Genomic DNA, 26,765 nt, shown 5'->3' on the forward strand with positions numbered 1-26,765 from the left:
ATGTCAGATATAAAACTATATGTGGTCAATATTTTGTCCTCAAAAGCATTTATGAAGCTTAAGAGCTGTTAAAACTGCTGGTCTTAAGTAGGACACACCTTTGAAGGGCACTGAAAATTAAGATAATCTATCACTGTTCTTCAAAACATTTTTAAGTGGAAAAATGCAGTCCCTCCTCAGTAAACAAGCTGTGGCATGTAAAAACTTCAGGAACAGCGTGTAGGTAACAGCAGAAAACTGGAAAGGATATTAGTGTTCTTGAAACACCCACGGTAAATATGTGTAACTTTATGCAAGACGGAAATCACAGGAGAATCACATATTACCAGTGAAGTGAGTCATGGCTGATAGAGACCCAACACAAACGTATGACAAAGCAGAACCAGAAATTTTTAAAGCATGTGGGTTTTCTCCTATTATTTGTCTAGATATTAAACTAAGGAAAAAAAAGTATTTTTAATACTTATGCTTATTATATTCTCTCTCTTAATCAAAAGGAAAATAATTTGCTACTTATGAGGTTTCAAGTGTACTCTAGCATTCCTTTATGAAATCTATAAAATTTATAAGCAGTAATCTAATTCCTTCAATAAAAGAATCAAAAATAATACTACAAAGAGAGATGATATGACAAGTTATGTTTGATAATAAAAGCTATGGAAGTTGGTTTTCTGACTGTAAGCATTTCAGTATTTTTCAGTGGGTCTAGGGTTAACATATTTTCAACAACAGCATATCCAAAAGTAAGTGTGCCATCAAATTCCTTGCACATATACCTTTGCTATGTCTCACTCAGTGTCACTGCATTTCTACTGCAACATCCTAAGTGAGGAAAAAGTGAGAAACTGGTTTCTCATCACTAAAAAAGCTGAAATTAGACTTTCTTAGTAAGTTGTTGCTAAGGTCTTCACTCAACCAGCATAATAAATGCTTCAGTTTAATGCCTCTGGCCTCCTTCTCTCACCACATTTAAGATATTTCTCCATAGTCTCTAATCTCTTCTAGATTAAGCCAGAATTTCCATCTGGGATATAGCTCCAGCTTTTAGACACCTCAGTTTCTTTGTCTGACTATAGATGTTTACATGTGAAATAGACTATCTAAGCCCACACTGAGTTTAATTGAAATCTGAGCTAAATCTGCATGTGTACAGGTGTCTAGTAATATTTGATAAGATTTAGAAATCAAAACATATCCACACAACAGAAGCAGATATAACAAAGGATTTATGGGACACCCATAGAATGACAGGTTGATACCAGTCCCAATTTGCTGTAGTATCAAATTTCTTGAGGCATAATTTTGTACAAATACATTGAAGAATCTTTGTTAAAGAGGGTTTTTGGCTACTGGGACCATGGCTATAATGTTACTAACATAATATTATGTTACTAACATAAAGTCAGAGGACACCCTTTTCAAATGCAAGCTGAGGTTTTTGAATTTTGTATATGTTCTTTCATGCTGAATAAAATCTCTATTTCTAATGATATGGTGTCGATACAACATGTTAAGGCAGAAGGTGTTACTTGTTGCCTTTAATTTTTGGACTCAGAGTATTTATTTCTATTACAGTCTGAAGCCATGATGCTTAAATTTTATGAAACTTAAAATAAAAACTAGGGAATCTGCAAATTTATTACTATTAAGTGTTATTAATTACAAATATTTAAGATTAATTATTAATTTAAATGTTAATTAAAATACTATTTCTGGGTTTGGTTTTTTTGTTTGTTTTGTTTTGTGTTTTTGTTTGTTTGTTTGTTTGTTGGGGTTTTCTTTTGCAACTGAAGTATCTTTTCTATTACCTTCTGTAAAAAAGAAGAAATAGCTACAGAGTTATAAAAAAAGTTTTATAGGATCTCATGAGAGGGTAAGTTAAAAACTCAGTTTTGAATACCAACATGGACATTTTTTTGCCTAAGCTGGTAGTTTCAGTGTTATTTCAAAATAGATTTCCTGGTTTCCACAGCAATTGGAATTTTTTTATCTCTTTAACCTGAAGACTTTTTTATGCATTAATTTTAGATTCTCAATCTCATTAAAACATTTATATTGAATTATAAACTAGAACATCAGAGAAACAATTGAGACATTTATAAGACTTTCTGTAATTTGGAGACTCCTCCTGCCCCTTCTCCAAAAGCCCCTCAAAACATATTATTCACCTGGGCATGTGATGTTTATACTGCAGTGGAAATACTGAAATTCTCTGTTTATATCATAGCCTCATATATTAGTTTCTGTAGAAATATGTAGGAGTAAAAGCATCCTAGCAGTGAAATTTGCCATTTGAACTATCAAGGCAGAGATTCAGTTATAGGCATGTAACATCAGAATTTTTTACTAGCGACCCAAATCTTTACAATCAAGAAAGAAACTAATTTTGGTAATGGTAGCAAACGGTTTTACTATAATGCCCAATAAGACTTGTTCAAGGATTTTGAGTTCATTTCACAGAAGACTGGAAAAGATATTTGAAAACAATACCTTTTACAAGCAACAAACACAGGCTATATTCAAATGAATGACCTAATGCCTTTGTTTTCTTTTTCTTCTAACAAACTGTTTTATAAGATCTTATAAGATCTTATAAGATTTGGTTTAACAGTGATAAGTGAAACAAGATCTTGTCTCTAAAAAAGAAATGGGACAGGAAAATGTCTAAATTTCTACTAAATATTTAATTTTGTTTATTACTCTGTAAATAGAAATTATGAACAAAAGTATTGCATCAAATAATATGTTGGATAGTGTGAAAACAAAAAATTGGAGCATACTGTAATACATTCAGTTTATGTGGAGCTGGCACATAACTCAGGTTTGACTTTTACATTTTCAGATATTTACTTGGATTACTGTGGAGGTACGATATACAAGTTGAAGAAACCACTAATCAGCGTATTTGGTTCTGAACACTGATATTAGATCATTAATTTTTCTGCAGTTTAAATGTGTTTTCATTAAGTCAAAATTTTACACTAGCATTAAATGTGAGTCGAAAGGTTTATATTCCAACTTCACTTATATTGTGTTCAATGAATGTTCAATCCGCAGGCTATTAAGCAGAGGTGAACCAATCAGAGTTAAAAATCATGCACACTCCAAATCCTGGCTGGTTGCATTTGATTGCAATCAAGAATCATCTGATCATCTAACCAAGAGTGTTGGAAATAAAATATACTTTGAATTTTGTGATATCTCACTTAAAGGATGTATAATTCTGTCCTCCTTCACTCTGAGGCTTTTGATTTGCAGTCTGATTGTTTTCCTATTCATGCAATGATCCCTAGAGAAAAAATAAATTATGTCCATAAATACATCTGTATGTCATACATAAATGTCACAATACATGCAAGTACACAAAATAAACCTTTTACAGGTTAGTTAAGATCAAGCTTTGGGTTTTTATAAGCATCAGACAGGTGGCACAGAGTGCCGCTAGTGCATTATGTTACTCAAAAAATAAAAGGCAACAAAGACACATAAACCCACTTTAGGATTGATATCCAGTTTGCGCATATGTTTTTGAATCAAGCAAATCACATTCTACTCCGTTTTACAAGCAATTCTCTCAATTTCTTCTGAAAGACTGACTTTGACTATAATAATAAATTGGGTAATTTATTTTTCTTTTTGAGCAAAGTAAACAGGGAACTATTACTCCTGCCACGAAAACTTGAACTGTGCTGTTAGTTGTATAGAAACATGCAGAGTAAAGAACAATAGGGGCCTTTTGGGTGGCAATTCTTTCTCCTCTGTAACATTCCCATTCTACTATGTATTAATCTCAGAAATATTTATCTTTAGTATTCATGAGAGGACATGCATGGCTAGTGATGTAGTAGATGACCAGATACCTGAAGAAAGGAAAAAACCTCTCCTAACCAAGAGACAAACTATCAAAAACATTAATTTTAATATAGCAGGTTGATTTTGAGATTTTATGTATTAGATTTAAAACAAACATTTTCAACCTTCATTTTAAACCTTAGAATTTTCAAGTAAGAAGTTTTTATTGTGAATAAAAACATCCAGGTAATCCTTTATCTTCCAGGTCAGAAAACTAACATGTTTAACCTCCCTCTGCCAAAATCATTAAATGTATAAAGTCTGAACATTAAAAATGTTTATTTAAAAATTGCTTCCTTATAGAAGGAAGGGAAAATGGGGAGATGACTATAAGAGGTAAAAAGATGACTTCTTCTTCAAGTCTGGTATACACACTTTCAGTTTAAGCAAACTTATAATCAAGAAAAACAGTTTGATGTGTTTTTCAGGTTATTACAAATCATGGGTCATCTACTGCCACCACCTGCGTCTCCTAGAATGTTTCCATCAACGCTGCCTCCGTTCAATCCTAAACATCCACTGGTCACATTATGTGACTAATACATCTGTTCTAGAACAAGCAGCAGTCACAAGTATTGAGGCCATGTTACTGAGAACACAGCTGCGTTGGGCAGAACACATCTCAAGGATGAAGGACCACCACCTCCCTAAGATCCTGCTCTATGGTGAACTTACCACCGGCTGCCACAAAGAGAGGAGCCCCGAAGAAAAGATCCAAGGACTCCCCGAAACAACATCTCAGCCTTGGCCATATCGATCACCATAACTGGTCTACTCTGGCCTCCAATTGGGAGGCCTGGAGACACATCATCTATAACGCTGCTGATGCTTTTGAGAAAGCACGCAGGATCACCCTTGAGGAGAAAAGACAACACAGAAAGAATCGTGCCTTGCAGAATATACCATCTAAGGAGTCTTCCTGCTGTGCTTTTTGCAACCGGACATACCTGTCTCCTATTGGCCATTTTAGCCACCAACAGGCTTGCAACAAACGTGGGTAGAGCCCTTCCCAAATCTTCGTTTGCGAAGCCTAGCCATGACAAATATATACATATCTTCATCTAGAAAAAATTGTCTGCTTCTGTGCTATGGAAAAATTCTGCAAAGCAGGGTTTTTAATTTTATTAAATGAAAACATACTTTTTATTAAGAAAATATAATAGTAAGAATAGCATGAAAAAGGGATTGCTTAACAGGAACACACAACAAAATTAACACTCTTAATTATCCATTTTTTAACTATTCTTTTCCACAAATCTGTTTATAGATTTAGGTGAATCTCCAGCAAATCCCTAAAGTGTGTTTTTAAATTCAGCAATACATTATAGTTTAAAGACATACATAAGTATTTAACTCAGAATAAACAACAAAAAAGGGTATACAATATTATTGAAAAATAAAGACTATTATATAAGATAATGTCAAAAGTATAACTTTCTCAAAATATTCAACAAGCTAATGAATTTTCAGTGTGCATAACCTGTAAAAAGTAAACCTTTGTGATGTTCCTTTTATATTTAAATTTTAATCAATTTCTTAACCAAACCCCATGCAGTTTCAAAACAGTAGCATCCTATAGATAAGATTTAAAAATTTATTTTATTAAGTGTTTGCTAAGGCGATATTTCAACTTTCAAGTATACATGGTATTTAATCTTCAATAAATTATCGGCAATATATTTGTTACAACATTGAAACACTTTAAAGACATTGATGTTTTTCATAGGCAGCATTCAGCATTTACTGAAAGTAAATATTATTTTTATTTTAACCAAATTGATTTTGTTGGTCAAGTTTTATTTAGTATTTGTCAGTAATAGTTCTTATGCTTTTCTTCCTTTTTTCATAAGTGGAATTTGACTAACTTCATGCACATATCAAAATAATATCTATGGATTACAGCCAGAAAAGTATCTATTTCCTTCCTTGACTATAAAACGATATGACATGACAACTTTACCCACAGATGTCCAATTTTAAGGCAAATGGATTTCACCTTACTAATTTCTGATTTTTTTTTAATTGGAGAAGTCTCAGAATATGAGGATACCTCATACTTCAGAGGGAATATACATATGAGTAGCAACCAAATTCAACAGTATGGAAGATGATTCATCTTTGACAAGTGGAAATTTCACTATGTGAAACTAAATTAAGAGAAGCTAAAGTGTGAAGTAATTAGACCCTTACTCAACAAAATGAAGGAGACAAACAAAACCCCATCTTTTATTTGGGTGATTTTGTCTAAGTGAAAGCAATGTATCAATGCAGAAATTGTCTATACATTCACTCTTGTATTTAAACACTACTCATGTCTTGAAGGCTAGATGAAGTAATCGAACATCAAACCTGCTTTAAAGCAGGTCTTACCATGTACTATCTGCTATTTCTATACAAAGTGTGAATTTAAAAGTAATGTTTGCCTCAGACTTTGCATGGATATGTATTAAAAACAGGAAAGATGATAAATCATCAGGCTTGCTTATTTCCCCCAAAGTTCACGGTGCTCTATTTCATCTTCCTGCTTGGTTCTGGTTAAACCAGACTTGGCTACATCCTTTGAATAAAATTCCTTCTGTAACTGCAGAAGCATTTCAGATTTCTGAATTGCTGCATCTAATAGTGTATATGTGTAAAGGCAACATGAAGTCTCAAGAGTATCATGCAACAGCCATTAACACATGGATTTTAGTAAAATAAAAAAAAAACAACACTGAAGTAAACCTGGCTCTTCAATGAAGAGATTTTCCCTCAGTTTGTTGAAAAGATTATTTTGCAAGATTTCTTGAAGAAGAAACCAAGCCAAACCTCAGCTTTCCATAGATGATTTTTGATAAAGACAAGTTGACGTAAATCAAGAATCATCATTTTAAAAATAACGCACATGATTCTTTACAACTGTGATCACATCAGAACTGATTTATCTATATTGTAAGAGAGCGATGAGGCAGACATGAACTGTACTGCTCAGAACTTCTTGTCCTCAAAAAGGATTATTCAGCCCTCTAAGCACTGCTGGCTGCTCATCACACAATGAAAGTTGTACTGATGTGAAAATAGCTCTTGTAATGCCTCACATATACATTCATGCAGTTCTCTTCCATTTTGCTACTGATTGACTGCAGACACTTAACACTATTTTAAAACTGTTAAATTGATCAAAGCCCAGTAATGTCTTTCATTGCATTTTCAGTTACTAATTCTGTTTGATGATCAAAGCAATGAATCAGCTGTAACTTTTGGAGCTTGTTTAAACCCTGTGCAAAAGCTTATCTTTTATTGTCTACTGTTAGTCACTCTACTGATATCTCCTCTGTTGCATTTCCAAAATATTTTCCTTGAGAAGTTAAAAGACTAGGAAAAATAGAAGCAGGCTTGAATATGGTTTCTGTTGTGAGATGTTATTTTTCTTCCCCTCCATCCAGAATTTTCAGAATGACTTTATAAAAGTTTTTTAAATATCCATTTTCTTACAAATGAAGTCATCTTGACAAAACTCTAAAAGTGCCAGAAGAAATTTAGTAACAGAGACAGAATACTGTCAGCATACACAATGCATACCAGATGTTTTCAATAAAAACAATAAATTGATTAATCCCAAAGTTCTTTGACATTTTATCAATACTATGAAAATCAATTGATATGTGAACATATGCTATCAAAAGAGATATGAAAGTAAAAAAAGACTGAAAATAAATAACGAGTAGGTTCCCACTTACTCTCTTGAGAATAAAAATCTACTGTAGATCATAGGATTCAATTAAGTTCATCTTTTTTTTTACTGTATTTAGGGGAAAACACATAATATTAATTATAAGAATGTAGGTAGACAAACATAACAAAAACTGGTTTGGTTTTTTTTTATCCGGTCTTGTTCTTTTGATGAAGATTCAAAAGAAAGAAAAATAAAGGCTGTTATTTTGCAGAGGCATTGAAATTCCTTAGAAAGACACTTTGAGGTTCTGTGAAGACAGGAGAACAATTCTGTTGTCTAAATATAGGTATCTAAATCCATTATATGAATCATATATTTGTATATACAACTCTGGAACAGGAGGATAGGACTTACTGGACCCACATAGCAGAAGCAAGAGTTCAAGAATAAGAGCAACAGTTTTTGAAAAAGCTCTGGATTTCCATTTTTAAGCATCTTCCTCACACCCTGAGGGTCATATTTCTAGCTGCTGAGATGGTACAACTATAATTATTTCTGTCTCAGACCTCATTTTAGTTCAAGATGTATAGTGATGTATTGTATAAGCAAATATACAAACATACACTATTTTTCTACTTGAGTGTTTTGTTTCATACAGAATCACAGAATCATTAAGGTTTGAAAAGACCTCCAAGATTATCAATTCACACTTTTGACTGATCACAACTTTGTCAATTAGACCATAGCACTAATTGCCATGTCCAGTAGTTTCTTGAACACCTCCAGGGATGGTGACTCCACCACCTCCCTGGGAGGTTTGCTCCAATGCTTAAAAACCCTTTCCTTGAAGAAATTCTTCCTGATGTCCAACCTGAACCTCCCCTGGTACAGCTTGAGTCTATGTTCTCTCATCCTGTCACTGGTTGCCTGAGAGAAGAGGCTGACCTCCACTTGGCTACAACCTCCTTCCAGGCAGTTGTAAAGAGTGATAAGGGCTCCCCTGAGCCTCCTTTTCTCCAAACTAAACACCCACAGCTCCCTCGTCCACTCCTCATAGAACTTACTCTCTAGACCTTTCACCAGCTTCATTGCCTTCCTCTGGACATGCTTCAGTGTCTCAATGTCATACTTAGTCAGACTGAGGGGCCCAAAACTGGACACAGGATTCCACATGTAACCTCACCAGTGCATGCTGAGTTTTTCACAGTTACACAGCTAAATATGCAGTGGTTCTCTGAATATTTTAGTTAGAGTAAAAATGGATACATTCACTTTGAAATACAAAGATAATATTTTAAGGGAACGTTTTAAGGAAAACAAGGAGAGTTTTTTGTTATTATGACTTAGATTGGAAAGCAAGTAAAAAAGAAAAAAGGTGGTTTACTCATTTTGTGCTGAGTTTAGCTCATCTAAAAGGAGATGGTGGAAAAAGGTTTTTGTCAACCACAATAAATGAGACAGCCTAATTAGTATATGTGCAATATACTAATGGCTTTACCTCCAAGTAATGTTTGCTAAAATATATTAAACAGGAGTCAAAGCTATATCATTACAGATCCAAATAAATAGCATTGTCACACTTAAAGCAGCATATCAATGACAAATACAGTATATAGTTTACAGGAAGCAATTTCATGCTTCACTTTGTACTTATTTGCATGTTTAGATAAGTGATTAATGTCCTTCCAGCTGTTCCTGGATATTGTAGTTCTTGGGAGTAGTACTATGCATGCAGAAACAAAATTAATTAAATGCAGCAAAATACTATACTTGTTGGAACAGAATTTCTAAAGCAGATGCAACCAGCCATAGTAGTGAAATGCAAAGGTTTATCTATTCACCGCATCTCTAGATGCAGTGAATGGGAAAAATCAAAGTAAAAATATGAGAAAATTTCCATAAGGATATTTCTGTAGAAAAATCCCCCAAAACTGCATGTAATATAGAGATTTTCTCAATAAAACAATTTTTCTTTGGAGTTAATTCCAATCTATAGTAAAGTGGAGAGACAAAATATACAAGGAGGTGCTCTTTACATAAGGCGGTTGAGTCTCATTGACAGTTAAATTCTGTCATTTATAAGTGCACCAGTTTAACAGACTCTACGTAGGCTTAAAGGTTAAGTACCTTAACTAGCTGTTATGCAATATTCACCTCTGAGGAACATCACTTGTCACTGCTCTTCACTTGCACATCGAGCCATTGACCAGAACTCTTTGAATGCCAATTCCTTTGAGAGGTTCATCCACAAAATCTGTGTCTCTCCAGTTTAGACACAAGGATGTCATGTGATCAGTATCAGATGCTTTGCAGGCATCCAGGTATGACAGTTGTTCTTCCCTCAACCACCAATCCTGTAAACCCATCATAGAATGCCGCCAAATTTGTCAGGCATGATTTGCCTTTAGTGAAGCCATGTTGGTTGTCACCAATCACCTCCTTGTTTTCCATGCACCTTAGCAGAGTTTCCAGGAAGATCTGCTCCATGATCTTGGGAGGCACAGAGGTGAGACTGATCGGCATGTAGTTGCCCAGACCTTCTTTATTTCCCTTTTTAAAAATGGGGGTTGTGCTTCCTATTTTTCCAGTCAGAACATCACTGGACTGTCACAACTTCTCAAATACGATGGGTGCCTTAGCCACTTCCTCCACCAGTTCCCTCATGACCTGTGGATGTCTCTCATCAGTTCCCATGGATTTGTGGCCCTTCAGGTTCCATAGATGTCCTCAAACCTGGTCTTCTACAGTGAGCCATTCTTCATTCTACCAGTCCCCATCTTTACCTTTTATGACTTGGTGGTGTGGCTGGAGCACATGTCAGCGAAGACCAAGGAAAAAGAGTAATTGAGTACCCCAGAGTTCTCCATATAGCAGGTAACTTGGTCTCCAGTGTCCTGGTGGAGAGGACCTGCATTTTCCGTCTTTCTTTTATCACTGACAGACCTATAGAAGCTTTTCATGTTGACCTAGGTGTCCCTAAACAGATCAAATTCTATCAGGGCTTTAGTTTTCCTAACCTGATCTTACTCAGGTAAGATCTATCTCTGTAGTCCTCACAGACTACCTGTCCATGCTTCCATTCCAGTAGGTTCCTTTCTGTGTTTGAGTTTGTCCAGGAACTCCTTGTTCACCCATGCAGGCCTCCTGCCGTTTTGGCCTGACTTCCTCCTTGTTGGAATGCATTGCTCCTAAGCTTGGAGGAGGTAGCCTTGAATACTGAATATATGGAAAATATCAGTCTCTGAGGAAACGTTTAGTACATCATTAGATGTTTCAAGCACTGCATTGCAAAATGCAGTCTCGCCCTACCCTTAACCCAATACAGAAAGTAAATAGTATGCAAATATGGAGCTCCAACACCTGTGATGTGTTACGTACAATTGTATGTCCTTTGGGAACACTGTAAAATGAATTTATACAAGAGGGAAAAATACATATATAATAAAAGGAATTCTTTGACAAACCAAATGAGCTAAGCATTCTTTGCGCAATGATTTCAAAAATATATGGAGGTCGATCACATTTGTCCCTTTGCCATTTGAACTTACATCTCATATGCAAGGAGATCCTTAATTCTTTTCAGCTTTGACTATAATAATTGTGAAGTAAGTTTCCACATATGCCAAGGCGAATTATGATGCCTACGAGGCACTTATTTTTGGATGCATACAAGAGAAATTTGTCAGAAGCCTGAAATCTACTTAACATAAGGCATGTGTGATATTTTTTAAATATGCTTTACACTTGACAAAATCAATGATTTGCTAAGGTTTAAATAAAAAAAATAATGGGATTGCATGTGAGATAGACAAGAGGGGAGAAAAGAAATAAAATCTTTGGTTGTCTTGCTGCAAGACTTATTGTTAGTTCCCTGTTCGTATGGGGAAATGCCTGTAATATAACATGCAGAGGGTCCTGTAATGGGTCAGTCTAATTGCCACATTTCCACAGGAAAGGTCATATGGGTTCAATTAAACTTTCTGCTTTAGGAAGCACAAAACATTATCAAATCTGAGATATAACAATTTGGGAGAGGCTACTGCAAAGTTGAAAAATATTTTTTCGTATGTTAACTAAACACAGTGTCTAGCAGACCTGCAGACAGTAAGAATATCAAGATAACCAAGTACAGTTGCTGCACAATGCAAAAAGGGTGCTCTTTTTGTTCTCCCTGCTTAAGTGCTTTGAGTTACATCTTACTTCTACAGTTATTCTTTTACATTTAACATACAAAATTTTTGGTTTTAAAAATGATTGTTAATGTTTTTAATCCAAGTGAAAATATTTTATCAGATAATGCTATACAATTATATATAAATTGCATATTGATTATCTATTAACATACCTGTAGCTCAGAAAAAAATAGTTATTTCATCTGCATATAGAGCCACTATATCCTACATGTAATCACAGACATATATGTGAAGGTAAATGAAAAATACAAAGCTTTGTAAAAAATCTTTTCCTACACGAGGTCAATAAAATTTTTTGCAATCTTGAGATAGTATAACTTGGTTGCTGTTTGTAAAGTACATAAAGCATAATAAAATCATCCTTTAAATATGTTAGGTGTGCAATAACGCAAATATTTCCAAGACACTAAAAGTCAATTATTGCACTGATCATAGTTATGCTTTCTTGTTAAATGTGCACACAATAAAAATATAGTTCTCATGTAGAAAAAGTAGGTGCACCCACTTTGGTAATACCCGTCACTGGAGGATCAAGTCAAAGATCTACTGGTACATTCCTCTGAATTACTACTTTAAAAGATTGGATAAGCTCTTGGAATGATGGTATTTACCCAAATCAGCAAGGAATTAACTATTTGGGGCAAACAGATACTTCAGTCAAATCCCTGTGTGTTTTTTGTGTGTTCTTATTTATCGACCATCCAGATGGCTTATACAAATTAAAGTTTAATGTAAAAATACATAACAATTACTATTGCACAAGTAACATTGCATATTCTGAAAAGTACAGTTTAATTCTTGCTCACATTTCTCTGCCATTTCTTATGACTCTTTTCTTGATTCCTTTGTGTTCACTTCCATGTCTTGCCTCATAACCGCCATCTCTGCTACTGTCTTTCTCTTCCTATTTCTATGCTACCTGGAACTACTCAGTCATCTCATACTGTAAGTAAATTATTTTCTTTTAAATGCTTTCTAAAATGATCACTCTGTAAAATGTGCAAATGTTAACTGAGGTCAAAAGATAACATTTTCACCACAATATTATATAGTTTTCTAAACGAGCTGAAAAAATTCCATTGCCTGTGTTTATTTATTAAAGACTGATTTCCAATTAAAATGTTCTGTTGACTTTTTTGATGTCTTTCACATTAGAAGGACTCTATCACTGAACTAAAATAACAATAATAGCAACAACAAAACCAAGAAGACAATAATAATAAAAAACATACCAAAACAAAACCCAGAACAAATACATGATGCTATTGCCTATAGCATCAAGAAACACCACTTGGGAAAAAAACAGACCATTGAAAAACCAAAGGTAAAAAAAAAACCCTCAGAAAAATTTAATGTAACTGCTTTTACATGCCTATTTCTTAATTAATATAGAAGTTCTTTAATATGATATGATGTGGCTAACAAAATACAGAAAAATGGCCCCTGAAAGTACATTTTATACATGAACAAAAGACAGAAGTATCTGATTAAAACTGAACAAATATGTTCAATGCTGAATGAGGTGAGTGGATTAGTGACAGTAGGTACATGTAAGATTGAGGTGTTCCACATTTTCTTTGCCTCAGTCATCAAGAAATTCTTACAGGCCTTTACACTTAATTGAAGGGTTTTAGGAGAATGGTCAGTAATGGATGAGGATGAAGTCAGGTGTTACTTGAGCAATCTTGACCTACAGAAAACAACAGGACCCAAAGGGCTTCATCCCTGGCTGCTGAAGGATCTGTCACTGATTCTATGGCTTAAAGATTGCATCAAAGAAAGTTTTGCCTTGTTTAGCTTCATATCACACCCTATAGTTATTATGAATCTGGAATTTTGTTGGATATGGTAGTGGAAGCAAAATTAGATTTTTCCAGTATTTCTCATTAGGTTCTAGAGAGACTCTTAAAGAACTTTTAATGAAATGTGAAGTACATCTTACAAATTCTTAGCAGTATTGAATAATGAATATTGATATTTTAGCACATTGCATTGTATAGGCACTTTTTGCCCCCACATTTCAATAAAGGATGGGATTTTTATAATTGAATGGTATATCATATGATTTGAAAAAATGGAATTTTAAGTAACTGTGAAACTTTGAGAAGTTTTCCAGCTAATGACTTTGAAGCATCATCCACTTTTAATTAAAAAAAATACCTTTCCACCACATTTTTTCCTGATGAAAGTCTTTTCCTATACACAAGTCTGTTGTCATGATGTCTGACAATGACGAGGAGGGAGCAGTCTGAACATTAAGAGATAACCTTCATCATTTAGAAACATTTGAGTTTATAGGATGTTTAGGGATCTCACAGAACAAATGCCATCTATCAAGAGAACATATGCTGTTATTGACTATGAAGGTTAGCTAGCATCAATGGGAGAAATCCCAAATTTTTAGACATTTATAGCAAGTTTTGCTGCTAATTCAAAGAAAAACTGAAAGTTATCCTATGTTCCAAAGAGAATTCCCAAGAGGAATCTGTAAAAATTTGAATGTAAAATTATATAACTTTCTAAGGAAGGTCAAAAATGTGTGAATAATTAATTTCACAACTTCGAGATTATCAGTATCCTTCATAATGTAGAACAGAAAGAGGTATAGAACAGAGGTTGTTCATTGTTTCCCAGACCACAGTATATTATACCTGTGCATGGTTTAAGAAGAATAATTTAACTTAAAAAGATGTGGGAGTCTAAGAAACTAACACCATCCCAGTTGGAGGTAGAATCTAGAATGCTTTATTGGACATACAGGCTGATATTTTAAGGGTCTGAGGTCTACATAGGGGGATTGAGCTATTACAAACAGGGGGTTTTACAAGGATGGGGTAAGGGAAAAACTCAAGTTACACCTTTTGGGTTTAGCACTTACAGCATGGGGAAAACCCACTTATTTTAGGATTACATTTTTGGGGATTTACATGGGGGAGAGATATCCAATGTTTACAGAATACACAGGATACACAGGGAGGGAGAAAAAAACAATGGATTTTATACAGAGGTTTGATAAAATCAGAGTACAGTCTCTCTGGGTCTGGGCAGGACATTACAAAACGCTGATATCTTGTCTGATCCTCAAACCGAGGTCTTTTCCCCAGCTTTCGTAGCCCAAGGACTTTTGCTGAGACTGCTCAGGCTCCTTTCTACAGATATTTGATTTTGGGATCCTACAAAAAGCCTTTCTTCTGTGCTGATAGGCTTTATATTTGGAAGTGTTCTTTAATGAGTGTAGATTTATAAGAGAACTATATTCAAAACTGTAGAAGACACATCCCGATTTTCTAACCTCCACTCATCACCCCAAACTTGAGAATTCATACATTTCCGTACAATATCATTAACTTTTTTCACCTATTTATACTCCCATACAGACTACAATTGATTAGCTATTGACTTGGTTCCTCTTAACAGGAAAAAACTGTGGTGTTGTGTAGCAGCCAGAGAGTATACAACAGTCTTGTAAAACTTGAAGGAAAACAGATTGGAACTGGTTGCTCAACTTGCTTGTCTCTGTTTGGTATTGATTGTATTCTGATTAGTGCTTATTATTCTCTCTTTAAAAACACATTACAGAAAGTTGTACAAATTTTAATTAATAATTGCATTCCAGAGCTGTAATTTGCGTAAATATGGAATAATTTAGATTGAGAGGGACATCTGGAGGTACAACTCCCTGACCAGAGTAATGTCAGACTACATTAGATTGCTTAGGGCTGTGTCCATCTTTCAAGCGATGGAGACTACACAACCTCTCTGGACAGCCTGTTCCACTTTTTGCCAACTATCACTATGATTTTTGTTTATTTGTTTCTTTGTTTTTATATCTATTTGAAATTGTTCTTCCTGCCACTTGTGCCTGTTGACTATTACCCTATCACTGTGCATCTCTAAGAAGAGTTTGATATTTTTTTTCTCTATTACTACTCATTAGGCAGCTAAAGACAAGCAATTACCCCTTCTCTGGGCAGGGCATAGGAATTAGATCTCTTCTTTGGGATGAGTAAACACAGAGTTCTTGATCTTCCCATCCAAGTCTTCAGCCATCTTTGTGGCCACTTGTTTTCCTCATATTTGTGTGCTTCAGAGTGTGTCAGTACCAGGCATTTCTGCAAATGAAGTCTTATAAGTGGTGAATAGTGAAGAATAATTACTTCCTTGCACCCACTGGCTGCTTCTAACTGGGGGCTGTGCTCTCACTCATGTAGCTCACTGTAGAGCTGGTCTTCCCCACCAAAAAGGTGCGCTGCTGAGTCTCATTCAATTTGGTTTCCGTCAGGACTCTCATCTCCATTTCTGCAAAACTGCTTTCAAGTATCACTGTGTAATCTCCATTTCACTGCTAATGTGAAAGATATCAAGACTGACATGTCTATGCATAAGCTAAGTGGAAGTTAACTGTAATTTGCAGAAAATTATAACGGAAATGGTCCTATCCCAGGGGGAAAAAGGGATCAATATTTTTGTGAAGAGAAAAAATGGCACTGATCAAGCTGTCCAATTTGAGTAAAAAGAAAGTAACTTGATTTGTTTCATGAAACCACTTATAGAGATGAATACTTATGGAGAAAGAAGAGGAGGCAGCTGGACAGCTGAAATGTTAGAGGAGCAACCAGAGAAACAATATTCTAGGCTAAATAGAAGGTAATAGATGAGGCATAAAAAGATGAACAATTAAAAGACATTGAACAAGAATAAAATCTGGGAGTTAAGTCTGAACAAGAATAAAATCTAAGAGTTAAGACTTAAAGTAGAATATAGTAAACTGACAAAACAGAAATTGAATACAGGAACAAACAATAAGCAAAGAATGCAAAACAGCAAAAGAATATGGGAGCAGAAATGGGCCTCAGGCTTAGTGTGATGAGATAAGGGAGATGACTGGAAGACCAGAGATGAAGATGTTGGCAGTCAGAGACAAGTGTTGACAGATTACTAAGGATATGAAATGAATAAGTGATGGAGAAAAGATTTTGAAGAGCTGTACAGCATGCAATTACAGGAGCTTAAATAAGCCTAGAGAACTTTCTTTCAGGAGAGATATACCTCAAGGAAGTGAGTCTCAGAATTCTTGCAAGAAAAATTACAAATATCAGTACAAAGCTTGACAAGTATGAATCCAGGAAGCGGAAATAATGCGGACTAAAAAATGTGAGACTTCCACAGTCATGCAAGAAAATATGAGCAATACAAGAATTACAAGATCCAGAAGATAAATTTAACATCAATTACAGAAAAGAGCAAACATGAGGAATGAGAAAACCCATCTACAAGCAGGGTGAGAAGAACAAATGAAAGATATATTAAGCATTAACTTATTTGTTCTGCTGGCATTTAAAAGGATGCTAGAGACGTGAATGACAAAGTATCTGTCAGTGCCTTTTCCAGAAGAGTGAATAATAGTCAGATTCTTGTGATAATACAGATTCTGGAAAATATCATCTGTTATATAACACACTACAATAACTCCACAGGACTCAAAAAGACTTTAGGTTACATTTCAAATCATAGAATATAGAATGCCAAGCAAGAATGGGTGGTATTTTCAAGCGGGTAAACTTGTTGACACGAAATGTCTTCAGAGAATTAGTGACAACAATAAGAGCTGATGAGAAACTGACCAGATCATTACAGACCAACAGACAAGATAATCAAAGATGCTACCAGATGTGTTCATTTTAGTGATTAAAAGTAGAAAAAGCTTTCATACTGGAAACCCAAATAGGAAAATTCATTGTATGTGAGAAGTCAAAGAGACAACCAAAGGGGAAACCTTAGATGTACAAATTACTATAGAAACATGGTCCTATTCAACAAGTCTTTGCAGAGAATGACAAGAGAGATTCATTGATGCCTTGAAGAAACTACTTGAAATTAAGAACTTAATTAAAAAGAGTTGAACCAATCCTGAAAGCCAGATGTGTTGAAGTACCCAGGAAGAAGAGATCCTCTTTCATTTTGTTTTGAAATTGAACATCAATAAAACCAAGACAAGTGTGAATTGAACAAGTTTCCTAAAGAGGAAGAAAATTCCTTTAAGCCTTCAGTATTTACTACACAAAGAAACTTTCCATTCAATCATAGCAACAGCAAAACTGCAAGGACAAAGTTTTCTTTAACTTTTTACATTTTAAAATTGTTTAGATAAAAAAATCTTAACTCCCTGTATGGTTAGTGCAAGTTTGTTTGAATGCACATTCATTATACTTTTAAGCACTTCTAAATTAATGAACTCAACAAAATTTGACAAAGTAAGTTGTACCATGAAGATGAAAAGGAAATAACAGGTTTAAAAAGAGTTTAACCCTCAAGAACACAATGCAAGTTTCTACAGAGTTAAAAGAAATAGAAGTTTTACACTGCCTATGATGCAAAAGTTATTTAATATATTAATTTAATATATTATTAATAATATATTATTTAATGTATTTAATATATTAATCCTCTGGTAAACCTATTATATATTCAATATTGCTTCCTTGTAAATCTCCATTTATTCTGGAAACTGTCCAAAAAAGGACTGGAGAGATAGTGGAATTGAAAAGACTTCACAAGGAAAAGAAGACATTAAAATTGTTTTTATTTTTCTTCCTTCTCTGCTACTATTGGCATTTGGCCAATTAGTATCATATTTGCATGCAATCAGATATGTCTATCTCGTATTTGCCTCATTAGCCACCAGTATGCTTGCAACAAATGTGGATAGAGCCTTCCTAAATCTTCGTTCACAAAGTCTAACCATGATGATCATATTTGCAGTATTTTAGCAGAATCAGATGATTTCTACAAAGTCAGTCATCAATTGTCTCCTCTCTGTACTGATTGCCAGCACTGGACAAAAGGTTATAATTGCAAGACCTGAAGGCTAAGGCTCCTCTACAGCTCTGAGATGGCCCCTATCTCCAAACACTACCTAGGGCTCCATCATAAACCCTCTGTGTATGTAAAAAACAGACAGGCTATTTCATGTCAGAACAACACGTTTTACATCACTAGAAAAAGATATTTTACACTTTGCCTTTTCTTTCCTCACCTTTTCCTTCCACTAAAAATGTCATTGCTTTTTAAAAAGGCCAAAACCAAAAACATCCTGAATCCTTGAAGATGAGTCAGATTTTTTTATTTCTCTGGGCCTCTTTGGTCTATTACTGACTTTGACTGTTGTAGCATTCATATTAATCCCATCTTTAAGAACATACTCTGCAATTTTGATGTACATCTACATTCATGCCCTTTCATACTGCCATGGCTGTAATACAACTTGTGCCTTTATTTTTGTTGAAAAAATATTTTATTTTTTTTAAGGAAATATCTACATTAATCATAGAGGATTGACCTTGGCTTGTCTTCAAATGCCCACTAACCTGCTCTGTCACTTCCTTCTCAGCAGGACAAGAGAAGGAAATATGATAAAAAAACTAGTGCATCAAAATCAGTTACCATCATAGGCAAAACAGACCTGACTTAAAGGAAATTAATTTAATTTGTTGCTGATAAATAATAGTGTAGGATAAAAAAACCCTAACAAACAACTTTCTCAACCCCTTCCTTCTTCCTTGTCTCAGTTATACTGATAAGTTTTCTACCTCCTCCTTCCTTAAGTGGTACAGGAGGGATAGGGAATATGGGTTCTAGTCAACTCGTAACATCTTGTCTCTGCTGCTTCTTCCTTTTAACTCTTTTCTCCTGCTCTAGTGTGGAGCCCCTACCATAAGATACAGTCTTTCATGAGCTTCTCCAATGTTGGTCCTTCCCACAGGCTGCAATTCTTCAAATACTGCTCCAGTTCTGGGTTTCCCACAGGCAATGGGTTTTACCAGAAAACTTGATCCTGTGTGTACTCTTCAGAGGCCTCAGTTCCTGCCAGGAGCCTGCTCCAACACAGGTTCTTCACGGCGTGCAGCTTTCTTCAGGGCACATCCACCTGCTCCGGTGTGCCCTGTTCTTCGCGACATGTCCACCTTGTCCAGGGGCTGCAGGTGGATCTGTGGTCCACTGTGAACCTCCATGGGCTGCAGGGGGACAGTCTGACTGGTCTGCACCATGGACTGAAGGGGAATCTCTGCTATGGCACCTGAAGTACCTCTTCCCTCTCCTTCTTTGCTGATCTTGGTATCTGCAGAGCTGCTTATCTCATATTTTCTCACTCCTTTCTCACATAGGAACTGCACAGCAGATTTTACCCTTTCTGAAATATGTTATCACAGAGGCTCCACCAGCACTACTGGTGGGCTCAGCCTTAACTTGTGAAGTGTTCGTCTTGGAACTGGCTCCACTGGACACAGGGGCAGCTCCTGGTGTCTTCTCACAAAAGCCATGCCTTAAGCCTCCACCCTGTTAGTAAAGCCTTGCCACACAAACCCAATGCAGTAAGAAATTATAATTATTTATTAAATATTTACTGGATGTTTGCTAAAAGGATGTGGCTGGGTGGCAAAAAGGTTTCCTTTTTCCAAGATGCTGGCTGGTGCAGTCTAGATCAGACAGAATCTTTTGTAAATAGGAAATGTAACTAGAGTTTCTGGAGTGACATGGAGCAAAGACTAAAACTGAGGTAAGAAAGAAGTCTACAGCATTAGTGGAAACTGGAAGGAACAGTGCATAAAAAGATATACTGTCAGTCCTTGTAGATAATAAAAAAAGGTTCTCTGCTTTGAACCTTTTGGTCCACCACACCTTGTTCTTCCTTTTTAAGCCCCCAATTTCTTCTGCTGAGGTGCAACTTAATCTGGTAAAGCCTATGATTGACGTACATAATGAAAAAGTAAAAGATCCTTGATTCCTGTCCCTGTAAATTGTCACTCTATTGTCAATGAAAGATGATGCAAGGGACATCTTGGGGTCTACTGTTCTCATATATAACTGCCAGTAGTGCACCAAGCCACATTTCTAAGGATGCTTGGAAAACAGCCCTTACTTGGGCAGAGTGGTAACAAGGGAAGGGGATAATGAAAAATTTGTGAAATGCTGGGTAGCTTCTCCCATGCCTACTATAAGGATTCAATCAATCTCAGTGCCAATTAGGAGAGAAAGGAGAGACTGGTATTACTTGCAATATTTTCCCCTCTACCTTTCCTTTTTTGATAGCTCTATTCAGTTCAGACCAGAGTTATATTTCATTTAACCACTGTAATCATGCCAGAGCTACAAAGGAAGGACCCTTCAGTGAATCTGGCCAGAATGATTTACTATTACAACACATCACCCGATAGGCTGAAAATTCACAAAAAGCGATTTTAGCGGCTCTCTGTGAGATGTAATATAGATTTCATGTTGTAACACAAGAGGAAGAGCAGATATAACTGTCTATACTAACTCTAAGATTCCATGTCTAAGAAGGCATGGAATCTCTTGCTGAAAGAGGATTACCTTCTTGTCTGGTATTAAAATCTATAATAAGAAATATAATAACTGAATGGTCTTGGTGGGTGTTTTTGTTCAATGCAGAAGGTATCTAGAAGGTCTGCCAAGAAGATGAAAGCTTTGAAATGGGAAAGCTTTGAAATTAAGTGCAATAAGTACTTAAACAGTTAGATTAAAACAACTGTGAGATAAGCTTGAACATTAAAAGTTTGAGAGGGGCTAATAAATAACAACAAATGAAACATTATGATTATGCCATTTATATTTGTCATAAATTATATAATTCCTTTTCTAAATAAAATTTCACTAGATTCCTAATTCTTTGGCCAAATAGACTGAAAAATATCTGTATGAGACTGAACAACAGTTTTCTCTTAACTGGGTACTTTTCATAAATGTTATTGTACATGTGTTTTACAATAAATGCTTTTGATGAAGGCATCACTGCTTATTGTAGTTGGCTTAAGAATGGCACTTTATCTTCATAGTAATATCCAAGATTTCAAATTTGATCTACATATATTGGAGATTTTGTTCTTAAGACAGAACTACCTTGAAATACCATGTTTAGGATATTTTCATTAAGTTTGCTCACTTCCTTCTTTTTAGTGACATCCAACCTGTGTCCAACTCTTGACAAATTATTTTGAGGCAGGGGAACTGAGGGAAGAGGTAAAAAAAGATTCTATCATTTGGTTTAATGAAATAAGAAGTTTTAAAAAATAAAACATGATTTAAAAGCTTTGATCTAAAACACTGTTTATCTAAATTTTATTTGTGCAGCGGAAAAGAACTTTTACTGACAACATGCCAACAGAACGTCTACACTGCTATTCACTTAGTGAGCAAGAAATACAAAAATATTTACTTTGTGGGAAAAATTAGTCAGTTTGTTTTTCATTAATTTTCATTGTAATTTCATTACTCATCTAATAACAGACAGAAGTACCTGTGAGTCAGTGAAAGTGCATTTTTTCATTATTGGTTTTTCATGCAAAATGCAAACTAGGAAAAGTAAATGTCTGCTGGTCCTAAGATTATATCAATAGTAGGAATAATCACAGCTGTTCTCTTACTGATTTATTAGCTAATGACAATGTCAAATACTGAAATAGGGCTGCAAACAGATTTAAAGCTTTAAAATGCCAGGTAGGTACTAAACTATATAGAAACAAATAGATTATTTTTTTTTAAATGATAAAGCAAAAATAAAATTTATTTATCTGTTTCTATTATTATATTGTTTAGTAATATTTTGCAAAACTATAAGATTCACTATTTAAAAAAAAAAAGCGAACAAGTTGCTCTCTGTGCCATAGGACTTAAAAAGCCCATTTTTTCTTCACTTTATATTCATTAATTTCTTCATACTCTGCTGAGACTGAATGCCTACGATAGGTTTTTATATCTAAAATGGTTTTTTTTCCATGTGCCTCAGTCTATGTTACAGATGCATGTAACTTCTGGATTCTAAGCTGGTTGAGCAAGAAATTGCGGATCTGTTGTCTACTTTGGAACTGTACCTCTGCCTGCCTGACATCATCATGGCTGGGCTTCCCGAACAAAGATTTGGGAAGGCTCTATCCACATTTGTTACAGGCACGTTGGTGACTTATGAGGCCAATACGAGACAGACATATCCAATTGCAAAAGGCACAGCAGAAAGACTCCTTAGATGGTGTATTCTGCAAAACACAATTCTTTCTGTGTTGCCTTTTCTCCTCAAGAGTGATCCTGCGAGTGTTCTCAAAGGAGACAGTAGCATTATAGATGGTCTACCTGCCTGACAAACACATGTATAAAACAAAATTGAGGAGCTATTTCTCCTAATTTATTCCTCAATGCAAGAATAATAATAGCTCCAAGTTCACTTTAGTTCTTAGACCCTTAAAAATATTTAGAATGAGATTTAGGTCTCTGACAGCTCGAACAAGCGATCTTGAGGCACTTTACTAACTATCTACTAAGGTTCTTAGGATATCTGAGAAAATAGAGTGGATTTGACAGAATATTTGAGAGAATATACAGAATATATCAACATGCTTTCGGGTTAGTAGCTGGAGGTCAAGATGGATAATTTAGGACACTCCAGATGGTGTTACATGCTTAGGGAACACCTGAGGAGAACACCAAATATAGGAATCTACATGACATCCAAGTCTCTCAAATCTCATTATAATTAACAGTGATAATATAGTTAACTTAAGCTGAAGCAGAAACACTAGAATCTACTCTAAAGTTAATGCTTACTAAGACATTGGACAACAGTCCATAGATTTTTAAGTCTAGGAGTCTAAATTTAAATGCTTATGGTCTATATGATGAGTCCACCCTTATTATTCAATTCAGTTGTGTGTCTACGAGTGTGTGTGTGGGGAAATTATCAACCAAGTCAACCTGGAGATGAGAGTTTTAAACAAGGTATGTCAAGAGAGGGAGAACATGACTCACAGTCAGATGAGAAAGCAGTGTACCAGGTTGGCAAGCAAAGGATGAAGTATGAGAGATGATCTTGAAAATAATAAAAAGAAACCACAATCAGGACTGAAGGAGGACCATCCTGAGTCTATGCACACAAATACAGATGTGTTGAGAGGATAGCACTATAAGGGAAAGTCAAGTCACCACACTAATCCATGTTATTTATTTAATTCTTTATTAAATGAACATTCTAGTGGTCTAAACTTTACCTCACTTGTAAAGTCTTGTGTTGGTTGACCCTGGCTGAATATCAGGTGCTAACCAAAGACACTTTATCATCCATCTCCTCAACTGGACAGGGAAGACAAAAGACAAAGAAAGACTTACGAGTTGAGATAAGGACAAGGAGACATCACTCAGAAATTACTGTCATGGGCAAAACAGACTTAAGATGAGGAAATTAATTTAATTTATTACCAATCAAATCAGAATAGGATAATGAAAAATGAAAACTGAATCTTAAAACATCTTCCATATAGATTTCTTCTTCCCAGGTTCAACTTTATGACAGGATGTTCTAGAAGGTAAGGTATTCTCTTCCATATTAGATATCTATGATAGTTGAGAGGTAACCTGAAGAAATATATTTTTCCTTTTAAATATAAAAGTATTTTATATAACTGATGTAAAAAATTATTCACTTTTCGAACATCTGAACTTAAGTGAGATAAGAGTCAATGTTAATGCTTAAACTGTTATGTAACTCAATATTACTGGAAAATAAAGTTTAGAAATAAGATTTGGCACATTGCATGAAATTTCTTTCCCAGAAAAAGAGAAAAGGAATTCCTTTACTCTACTAGCAAGTTGATTTTTGTTTTTAACAGTATAAAATAGTTCTCCGTGTGATTTCAAAAACTGTTTTCTTATTTTTCAAAGCAAAGTGCTTAAGTAAAATTCAGCACTACATCAACAATAGTAAATCCTTTATCCAAATACTACATAGTGTAAGCAGTTATTTGAACATTTCCAGATCAGAATCTGGAACAATTAGAATCAAACACATTTAATACATACAGAGGGACTGTTGGTTGATTATTTTCTATCACATCTGTTTGGATGGCATTGTGCCCATTTGTAAGCTCATCAAACCCTTGCCAGAGGGCAAAGCTACCAATCAAGCAAGCACTAGTTAAAAAAAGGCCAACTAAGAAGACACAGTAGACTAAAATAACATACTGCAAGGTAAGGAAAATAGGAAGCTCCATAGATGTTTCAAATATATTGGTTATATTGAACCTGAAGCTTGGATGAATGACAGAGGTTTTTTCTAAGACAGTACACTAGAGTTGGTGAAATGCTATCTAAGATAACAGGCAATACTTTGTTAAATATATCATGGTAGGGGCAAATATGTGTTCAAATAAGTCAAATAAATATTACTTTTGTAAACAAATTATTTTGAAAAGACTATGTTAGTGTTACTAGTAAGATCAATAAGCAAGCAGATGGTGATACGTGTATCTGTAGTACTTCACTCAGCTAGAATTTGAAGCACTTTAATTAGTTCAGCTGTCCAACCCTCTTTCTCCCCCATGTCATCCTTCATGTATAACGTCAATAGACAAGGAAATATTAAAATTATTATCCTTATAGTACAGATGGTAAAAGTGGGATAAAATGATAGAGGGCACCAAACAAGACTGTAGAAATGCCTTGGATAAAATACAATTTTGTTTCCAGTGAAGGAATATAATTTCAGAGAAAAAAATTGAAAACAACAGACAGCTAAAAGCTGCAGGATATAAAGAAATACAGATTGATCTGGATAGTTAGAGATTTAATAAAAGCAGAATGAAATGGTGTTTATGATCATAATAATGGGTTGTACTTACTGTGTATTCTAAGTTATATTAATAAACAACACAGGTATTTAACAAGATTATCGAAGATAATATTGTTGAAGGTATTGGAAATAGTTACTAATAACAACCACAGTAACTGATGTCTGGAGAATAGTCCTGGGTAGAAAAAATGGGGGTTTCATTCTAGTTTTCTCCATTTCTTTCACCATACAACAACTCGTCCAACAACTCTTTTACTTCTAATGTTAGCAAGAAAACAGAAAGAAGATGTGTCCAAACCTGAGTCTCACAGCCTTTCAGAATTTGCTATGCATGGACTTTTTGTATTAAAAAAGTAAAGAAGTGAGAAACTCTATGCATACTCTCTGAACTTAACATGTAACATAATTTCTGAGTCTAAAATTAATTATTAAATTAACAATGATTTAATGAATATAGTATTTCTTTTAAAAAATTCAGCTATTTTAACCACTTTTACTCTACCCTGCAATGGTTTTTCTGTGTTTAGTAGTAAAACCACGTCTTCCTCAACGTGAAGGTGTGCCCATGATATTCTGTACAACTTCAGTTTGCGTGGATTCTATGCCAGTGTACAAAGTAATCTCACTTCTATTCTAGTTTGTACCAGTGTAAGTGCTGGTTGGTAACCAAAGTAGTTAATTGTCATGCTTGCATCAGTGATTTTCTTCACAAAAATATTCGTAAGTTTGTTTTGTAGCAAATTTGCAACTTAGATTCTTTTCTCTTTTTCTTTTTTTCTTGCTTTTCTTCTTTTTTTTTTCTTTTTTCTTCTTTTGTCTAAATTAACACCAAGGACTAAGCCTACTGTCTACAATGAACTAAAGTAAAATTGCAATCTATGAATATATTTAAACTTTACCTACTACTGCTTTGTAAAATATAATAAAAAAATAATTTGTGTTGCAACAGAAAATTGATCCCAGAAAATAATGGTAAACTTCTGCTAAAAACTTTTTCATTCATAGTTCTATTATTTAAGTAATATCAGAGCAAGCCCATTAATACCAGTAACACACTAAAATGAGAAGATATATGTTAATTGACAGGCAAAAATGTACATATACTGTTACTTTCTTGATTTTTCCCTATCTCAGTTTAGACTACACACTGAAGATCCTGGTTAGGGCTCCAGCCAGCATCAGCAAGACAGTGTGAATATGTGGGCATCTCAAGAGCACAGTCATCATGCCTAAAACTGAAGTTTCTTTGAGACATAAATTTGTGTAGATGAGCTAATGGTCTTGTTTGATACAGTGAACAGATGTCAGTCAAGGTGATGGACTAAACTCCAGACCTCTACAATAAAAGTTTTAACTGATTTGTGTAAGAACTCTTCCAATATGAGTTTTGGACTGTCGTGCAGGCAGCTCCTGCTCTGTGTAGATCAGTCTC

Source organism: Manacus vitellinus, unplaced genomic scaffold, assembly GCF_001715985.3.
Source record: "Manacus vitellinus isolate BGI_N305 unplaced genomic scaffold, ASM171598v3 scaffold_2_pilon, whole genome shotgun sequence".
Lineage (NCBI taxonomy): Eukaryota > Metazoa > Chordata > Aves > Passeriformes > Pipridae > Manacus > Manacus vitellinus.